This window comes from Furipterus horrens, unplaced genomic scaffold (genome assembly GCF_987537825.1).
Source record: "Furipterus horrens unplaced genomic scaffold, mFurHor1.1.pri manual_scaffold_12, whole genome shotgun sequence".
NCBI lineage: Eukaryota > Metazoa > Chordata > Mammalia > Chiroptera > Furipteridae > Furipterus > Furipterus horrens.
Window position 1 is genome coordinate 32,895,674 of NW_028327182.1, and position 7,876 is coordinate 32,903,549.

General features: G+C 39.4%; 1 pseudogene; it reads right to left on the reverse strand.

Annotated features, from left to right (window-relative positions):
* Positions 1-2,624: 2,624 nt before the first annotated feature.
* On the reverse strand, positions 2,625-6,245 carry LOC149996004 (large ribosomal subunit protein uL6 pseudogene; annotated as a pseudogene).
* Between the last annotated feature and the right edge of the window lie 1,631 nt (positions 6,246-7,876).

The following is a 7,876-nucleotide window of genomic DNA, read 5'->3' on the forward strand; positions in this document are numbered from 1 at the left end:
ATGTGAGGTAAGGTTGATTTTTTTCCCCTCATCTCTGAAGATCAGGAAAGATTTGCACTTGGATTAAGTACTGAGGTATAGACAATTTGACTGTCCATGTGAAGAAGCAACATTACTGAATACTGAGTCTTGTGATAGAAGGCTGAAGGAATTCCTCATTTAGAGGAATTAAGGGGGGTTGGATAGAGGGTTTTTCTAATGTAAACAGTGTATTCTGAATTTGGAGTCAGAGCATGGAGATAAATGAATAAGCCAAAGCTCCTAGGGCAGCATGTGACCCAGTGTGACCCCTTGTAATTGCCCTGTCTCCCAGCCTCTCTCTTGACTACAGGGAGAGTGGCCTCTTGCACTTCTTCAGAGCCAGGTAGATTCCTGACTCAAGGCATTTGCACTTGTGCTTTTTCTAGCTTGGATACTTGACCCCCAGATAAACAGATGGCTCCCTCCCTCACTTCCTTTAATGTCATCTGTCCTTTAGTGAGTAAGGCAAGGAAAAAGATCATATTTTGTACTAGTTTTTCCCCATATCCTAATGTAGCACTTATTATACTTGGCTGGCTTCATCAGAGGGTGTGCAGAAAGGAAGCAGAAAAAACTAAAAATAAATAGAATCGTTCCTTCCCCAGAAAATACCTCTTCAGTTTTGGCTTTTACTACCTTGCTGATGAAAAAGTGCAAGTCTAGTGTTCTTTGATCTGATAAATCCATGGCAGCATTCATTCTCCCTGAAGCTGAATTGGACAGTAGAAGGTAAAAGGGGGCTGAGAACTTAATCCCCTTAATCCAGACATTAATTTTCATGCTCAACTAACTTTCCTGGTCCTGATAAGTTGACAATAACATATGGGGTCTGTCCAGTAGGTATCCAGTATGTAATATGAAAATTAGAGACATTTATTGCTGAAGATACAAGAAACATTGCACACAGGACAATGACGCCTCAGTCCCCTTCAAAGCAGGCACCTTAGGACCTCGCACAGTTCTCCCAATCATCATCAGCTGCCCTGTTGTATTTTCCTGAATCTTATCAACAGTGTGAAATCTTTTCTGTTTCAAATGTGATTTTAGTTCTTGGAAAAGCCAGAAATAACAGGGCACCAAATCTGGACAGTAGAGGAGTGAATCACCTAGGTGATTTGATGTTTTGCCAAAAAGATATTCATGAAGTATGATTCATGAGCAGGTGCATTGTGGTGATGAAGTTGCCAATCACCAGTTGCCCATAGCTGCAGTCTTTTGAACCTTCCAAATAGTTTCCAAGAAGGAATGTTCAAGCTTAACACAAATTGGATGCAGGTTTGTTGCTCTACTAGCTCAGTTATTTTGAATGTGATGTCCACACAGTACACATGCTCACTCAACTGCGTCTACTGCCCCCACTGACTAGCACAGTGAAGTTGTCATTGTTTATGCATGTATATTCCTGTCCACTCTCTTTGGCTACCAGGTTACATTGATGTAGCGCAACCATTCTTGTTATGTTAACAATGGCTGGACTTTTTCCAGGTAGGCCTTGTATAGTATGGAAATATTGTGGGGTTACTGTTATCTACACATAATATGATATGCTACATAACGTGTATCTGCAAAGGAAGTGCCTTAAGACTGTGATGCTCCTATTAAAATATTCAGGCAATTTTTAAATTTTAATCACCTATTTTTGAATGAGGAAATAAATTAAGAATAACAAGCTTAGAAATAATGAAAGATGAAGAAGAGTTTACTAGAATTATTGTCTTATCTTAAGTAAACATTTAAAAACCTGATATTTTCCTTAGATATAAAGGGTCTTGCCTGGATGAGAAAGTTTCTGAAATAAGATGACATAAAAAGGGAAATAAGCACATAGAACAAAAGATAAACTGTAAAGCACATCATCTCATCCTTAATACTGTACCTATTAATAATTCACTGTGTGTTTTGCATTATAATTTCCTTACTGATTACCACATTACATTGATAATAAAATGGCAATGGATTTTGCTGAAAAATATCAAAGTAATAAAAGCTGACTAAAGAAATTTTTATTTCTAAACATTATGAGCAATTCACATGCTCCTGATGTAGCAACAATTTAGATAATTAAACTGTTCTATATATGTACTAATAAGTAGAGAGCAACTAGATTTTTCTTATTGCACATTCATAGTAAGAAAATGGTTCTGAACAAATGTTGACTGAGCAGTTTGTCTCTGACAGTCTCAGCTCATCCACAACTTAGATCTTCCTTTACAATAATGTACTTTTTCCATCTGCATTTTCTCAAGGAAGTGATAAAAATTAAGTAGTATGCATTAAATGATTCTATGTGGTGATGTGTTTTCTAATCAGAGACTCACTCCTATTGATTATGACCTACATATTAAAGAAGAAATCTTCTCAGTAACCCAGAATCTTATGGACAATCACCCTGTCATGATAATAAATAAATTAAAGCATGGACATTTCAGAACATAAAATAATAACACCTAGAGTTGATATGAGCAATACAGCTGCAATTGGATTTTAGGGGTCACATATCTTTTTTCTCAATATAGAGTTCTTATTGCATCTTTAAAATATCACAAATAAGTCTGAAGAATCTGGCATCTTGCTGTTTCTGTAACTGGACAAATAAGATCTTATCATCCTGCTCCTTTTTCAGAAATAGATATCATCTCAAAATGTTCCATGTCCTTGTTTTTAACTATTGTGGTTTGCTGAATCAAAGCAGCTGAATTTGAGACACATTTAATGTCATTTCCTTCAAGAATTAACTCCTCTTTCTGGGCTTAGATACTGAATAACCAATGCTAATCTGAAACTTGTGGATGTATTTTTCAGCCAAGAAATCTCTGATTTTAATAAGAGAACAGATTTCCTGAACTACAACATTGATAAGAAAATGAGAGTACACAGATTTCATCTTGTGATGGAAGCCCAGTGTGACATCCTTGATCATGGTTGGTATATGACTGCAGATGGCAGGAAAGAAGCCAGTTCCTTTCTATTTCTCCCACCATTTGTCAACCCAGAACTTCTTTTTCTTTCTAAAGAGACTGAGTTCTACATTGATGTGATTGAATCCCCTGCCTCTGGGGCCCTTCACAATAACTGAGTGTCCCTTCAGAGTGATGTTGACTTTTTCTGGAATGTCAATAGTCTGATTGCTGAGAATGTCCTTTATCTTCTCAGTATATGGGGGTAAAAGAGCTAGAGATCACTCATCTCAATAGCCTCATACTACAACAAGGAAATGGAGATAGTAAGGTCAGAGAGCTCATTAATGGCACATCCTAGAATCCATGTTCTCAAATGTCTCCTTAATTACCATATGTCCTTTACCTATAATGTTTCTTCTCTTTCTATGGACCCCCATCGCTCTGCCTGGTGAGTTTTTTCATTATCTAATATTCAAGTAGTGCCCCAGGTGGGGGCATTCCCATTACCATGCCATTCCCACTAATTGCTACCATTACATTTGCCCTTGTCGTGTAGGTATAAGTCCAAACTTCTAATATAAAAATATTTAAGCCTATTGCAACCAACTTCTAAAATCTGTCTCTAATTGTGAAATCTGCTTGAATAGTAAGTGTATCTTATTAAGAATCAAATCTATGTGCCTGACTGAGCTTCTGTCACAGAGGGGCATACAAGAAATGCCCTTTGGTGACTGAAACAAGAACATATGTAATGAAGTGTGATGGCTTAAATACAAAAATCCATTCTTCACTGGACACGTAGAGCTTCTGGTTGAATGATATAAAATGCAGGATAGATAGACACTAAAATGTTGTGCTTGGGTTAAATACCATTTGTTGTTCTTTCACAGGCCTGCCTGACACATCAAACTTATTTTTCCATGGTTTCAAAGAAAGACAGCTTTCTTGGCAACTAGAGAGTTATATGTAGACCCAAGTAGAAGAAAAGTAAAATCCCATTAGCATCTCATTTCTGTACAGGCAATATGCACTAGAAATACGGAGCAAAATAAATTCAGTAATATAAAATCATCAACAAAGATTGAAATATAATAAATTAGACATTGAGAATTCTATATAGTTAGACTATTACCCCTGCTATACTAAAATGACCAGGTAGGTAGAAAGTAGCATGGACCAGAAGTGCAATAGGAAGGAACACAGTGTCAGGGAAAGAAAGTCTGAGAAATAGACCACAAACAGAGCAATTTTCTCTAGACATACTTTTCTAAACTGTTCACTGGTACCTTCCTTGTTGGTCCAATGGAATATCACTTTAGGAACTTCACACACAGTTACTTTTTCCAGAGACACCAGCTGCAAAATGCTCCTAGTTTGGGTGATCTTCCCCATCTCTTCCTCTTTATGCTCATCTAAACTTTCACAACCATCCTTATACCAAACAGATATACAAACAGTTAGGCTAAGTTTTAGTCAAATGTAAAATATTATTGAACTTCTATTATTGTCGGGTCTCAGATTTCTGCATGTCTTCTAAATAGAGACAAAGCTACTTTTTGTTCTAGTCTATCTTTTTAAGGATGTTTAAAAAGTAAACAACATTATACACAAACATAGTGTCTCACTCAGGAGAACTGAATAGGTTTGTTTGTTGTCCTAAACAATAAAAAAAAATGTCTTCCTTTGGGACAAAGGTTGATCAGATTTGCTTGAGGACAAAGGATGGTGGTTCTCTAAGGTCAAAGTTCTTTAGCTGTGACACAGACTCATGAATGTGCACAATTCACCTAGGCTGCTCCATGCTACCTCTTTAGAATTTGGAGGTGGGGGGTTGTGGCAGGAGGAACCAAGGCAAACTTGAAGCATATGTTTCCTGCTGTACAGTATTATAAAGTCCTTTGCCTCTGTCCTAGAATTCTCATGATTTCTGCCAGAACTTACTACATGGGAGACTGGCTTATAAGCTGTCAAGCAGGGTAGTATCTCCAATTTTTCATAGTTCTTGACAATTTTATATTCAACATAAATTCAGTGCTATGAATACAACGATGACTAACCACTATGCCCCTGCCCTAATGGAGTTTGTATTTTAAAGATGGAGATAAACAAAAACTCATGAAAATAATAAAAACCATGATAGCCACAGTTCCACATAAATTTCATAATAGAAGGCAACAGTGAACTATGAGAGAAAGTAATTATAGATACAGAGGGTAGAGTAGTGAGGGAGAAAGATCTCTGAATAAGTGACATCTAAACTGGAATATGAATTATAAGAGAGCCTTCCACTAGGAATATGAGAGAGGAGTGTTCTAGATAAACAATACATCAAAATAAAGGGTTCTACACTGAGCCCGTATGTTAGAAGACCAATATGGGTAAAATAAAGAGAGATGAGAGAGAAAGAAGATGGCGGAGGAGTGAGTGGAGGCTGTGCTTTCAGGCTCCCGAGACCCATCTGTAGTTTGGACTAATTGCAGACAGAACATCTCAGTGAGCAGCTGGACACTGTAGGAGTCGAGCCTTGGCACTGCTGGATTAGAGAAAAACCATCTGGGAATGACCTGTTTGGTGAGGATAGCAGAGGAAAAAGAGACAAGATGGGATTCCTGACTGGGGTGGCTGCCCAAGCTGAGGCTGGAAGTACACAAAGGCTTTTTGGTGACCACAGGCTTCCCCAGAGAGGAATCAGAAGGAAAGCAGATCTCTGCCCACTGGCAGAGACAGGACTTGACCAGGTGGCATTGGCGCTGAAAGACAAGAAACAGCGTACTGCTGTGCAAGTGAGAACATAATTATCCTTTATATTTTTCTCTTGTGAACTGCAGAGAGGGGGGGAAAGTTTGGGGGTGATAGGACATTCTTGAGGAGCGCAGGGCCAGAAGTGCGCTCATCCACCCCCAACCCTCCCCTTGGGTCACACAGGTGCACATAGGAAAGTGCCCTCATTCACTAGCCCAGGTGCATGGGGCCGCGTGTCCAGGTGCCCCTCGGACACACCCCAACAGACATAAGATCAGTGCCCCAACGGGCTCAGGGAGCACCCACTGGACATGCAGAAGACCGTGCTCAGACACGCCTGGCAAGCTCCAGGGGGCACCAAGCCGGAGTGCAGACCACTCGCTCAGGTTCTGCTCATGCCCGCCCAGGCGGGTGCGGGAACGGTGGGCAGCAGTGACTTACAGACACTCACTTCCACTGTGCACAGGTGTCGGGCTCTGCCCTAAGAGGCGAGAGACCAACTCCTGGAGCACAGCTCGGCAGGCCTGACACTAGCGCTCGGGCCCCCTTGCACGTGCACGGGCGCTCACACAAAAGCACCATGGCCTGCTCCAACAGGCGTCAAACGCTCACTTCCACTGTGCACAAGTGTCCGGGCCCCCGCCCTAAGAAGCGAGAGACCAACTCCCAGAGCGAGGCTTGGCAGGCCTGAGGCTAGCTCTCGGGCTGCCTTGCGCACACAGGGGCGTGCGTGCAAAAGCACCTCGGCCGGCTCCAACAGGCGCCAAAGGAATGTGTCATGCTGGCCACCACAGGCGCACACCTCTGCTGCAAGGAACAGGAACCTCTGACCTGCCTCATTAGACCAGCTGTGGACACAGAAAAAGAAGATGACACACAAAGGCTGAACTGAGTAAAAACATTCCTTTTATATACTTTTTAAATTTCTATTTCTATCTTAGTTTTTTTATTTGTATTTTATTTTACTTTAATTTTTTCTTTCATTTCTTATTTTGAATTCTAAATTTAATTTTAATTAAAATTCTTTTTTTTTCCTTTCCTAAGGGGGAGAAAAAACAAAAAACGATATCTCTAATTTGTTTCATACAATCTCTCCTTCTCATCCTTCCTCTTTAACTTTTGTTTATTTGTTTGTGTGTCTAGTTTAGCCTCTCTTTCACTCTAAATAAATAGAATATAACTACTATATAAATCCAATACTATACAATCCTACTTTCTTACTATATTCTGCATTCTTCCCTCCTTTTCTTCTATTGTTATTAATATACAATGTAAATATTACCCACTGTCTTGCATAGTCTCAACTATTATTAACATATCATACCCTCTCTCAAAAATCATATTTTTCCTCCCTAAAACAACTCTTATCTATTCTTCCTATAGTATAAAAGCTCTAATCTCTCTACATTTATATTAATACTGGCTCGTTGGCTGACGATAACGGGATAGAGGATGGGAGATATTTTTGATGGTGTGGTTTCCTGCCTGGGCTGTGTGTTTATGTTTTTAAACAGCATCTCCACGAAAGAAGTCAAGACAAAGTGGATAGAGTGACTCTCAATCAACTAGCCAGAAGGAAGATCCTACCAAAGAGCATCTGAACTATAACCAGACAGCATAAACAAATGACATAAAGGGTACACCAAGAACATCAGGCTCAGGAGACAAAGAGACTGCACCACTGAAACCCCCAGATCTCCTATAAAGAATCTCATACCACAAAGGTGGGAAGTCAAAGCAGACAAACCCCAAAAAACAAAAACAAAGAAGAAGAATTCAACATGGTAAGACATAGAGACAACCTCTCAATGAAAAAAAAAGAGAAATCCTCAGAAAGAGAGGTAGATGGAATAGACATAGCCCAAATGTCAGACACAGAATTCAAAACAATGATGGTGAAGAAGCTCAATATACTCGACATCCTTAAAAACAACTATGACAACCTCCAAGGAAGTTACCAACAGCTCTAAGAAAATTACAGGGGACTTGCAGAGAACTACACCAGCATAAAAAGAAAAACATAGAAACTATTAACAAGAACCAGGAAGAAATGAATAATTCAATCTCTGAACTGAAAAACACAATAGAATCAGTCAAAAGCAGACTAAACGAAGCAGAGGATCGGATTAGTGAGTTAGAAGATAATGTAGAGAAAAACTCCCAGACAATACAGCAAAATGAAAAAAGATTGAAAAAGCACAAAGAAGAAGTAA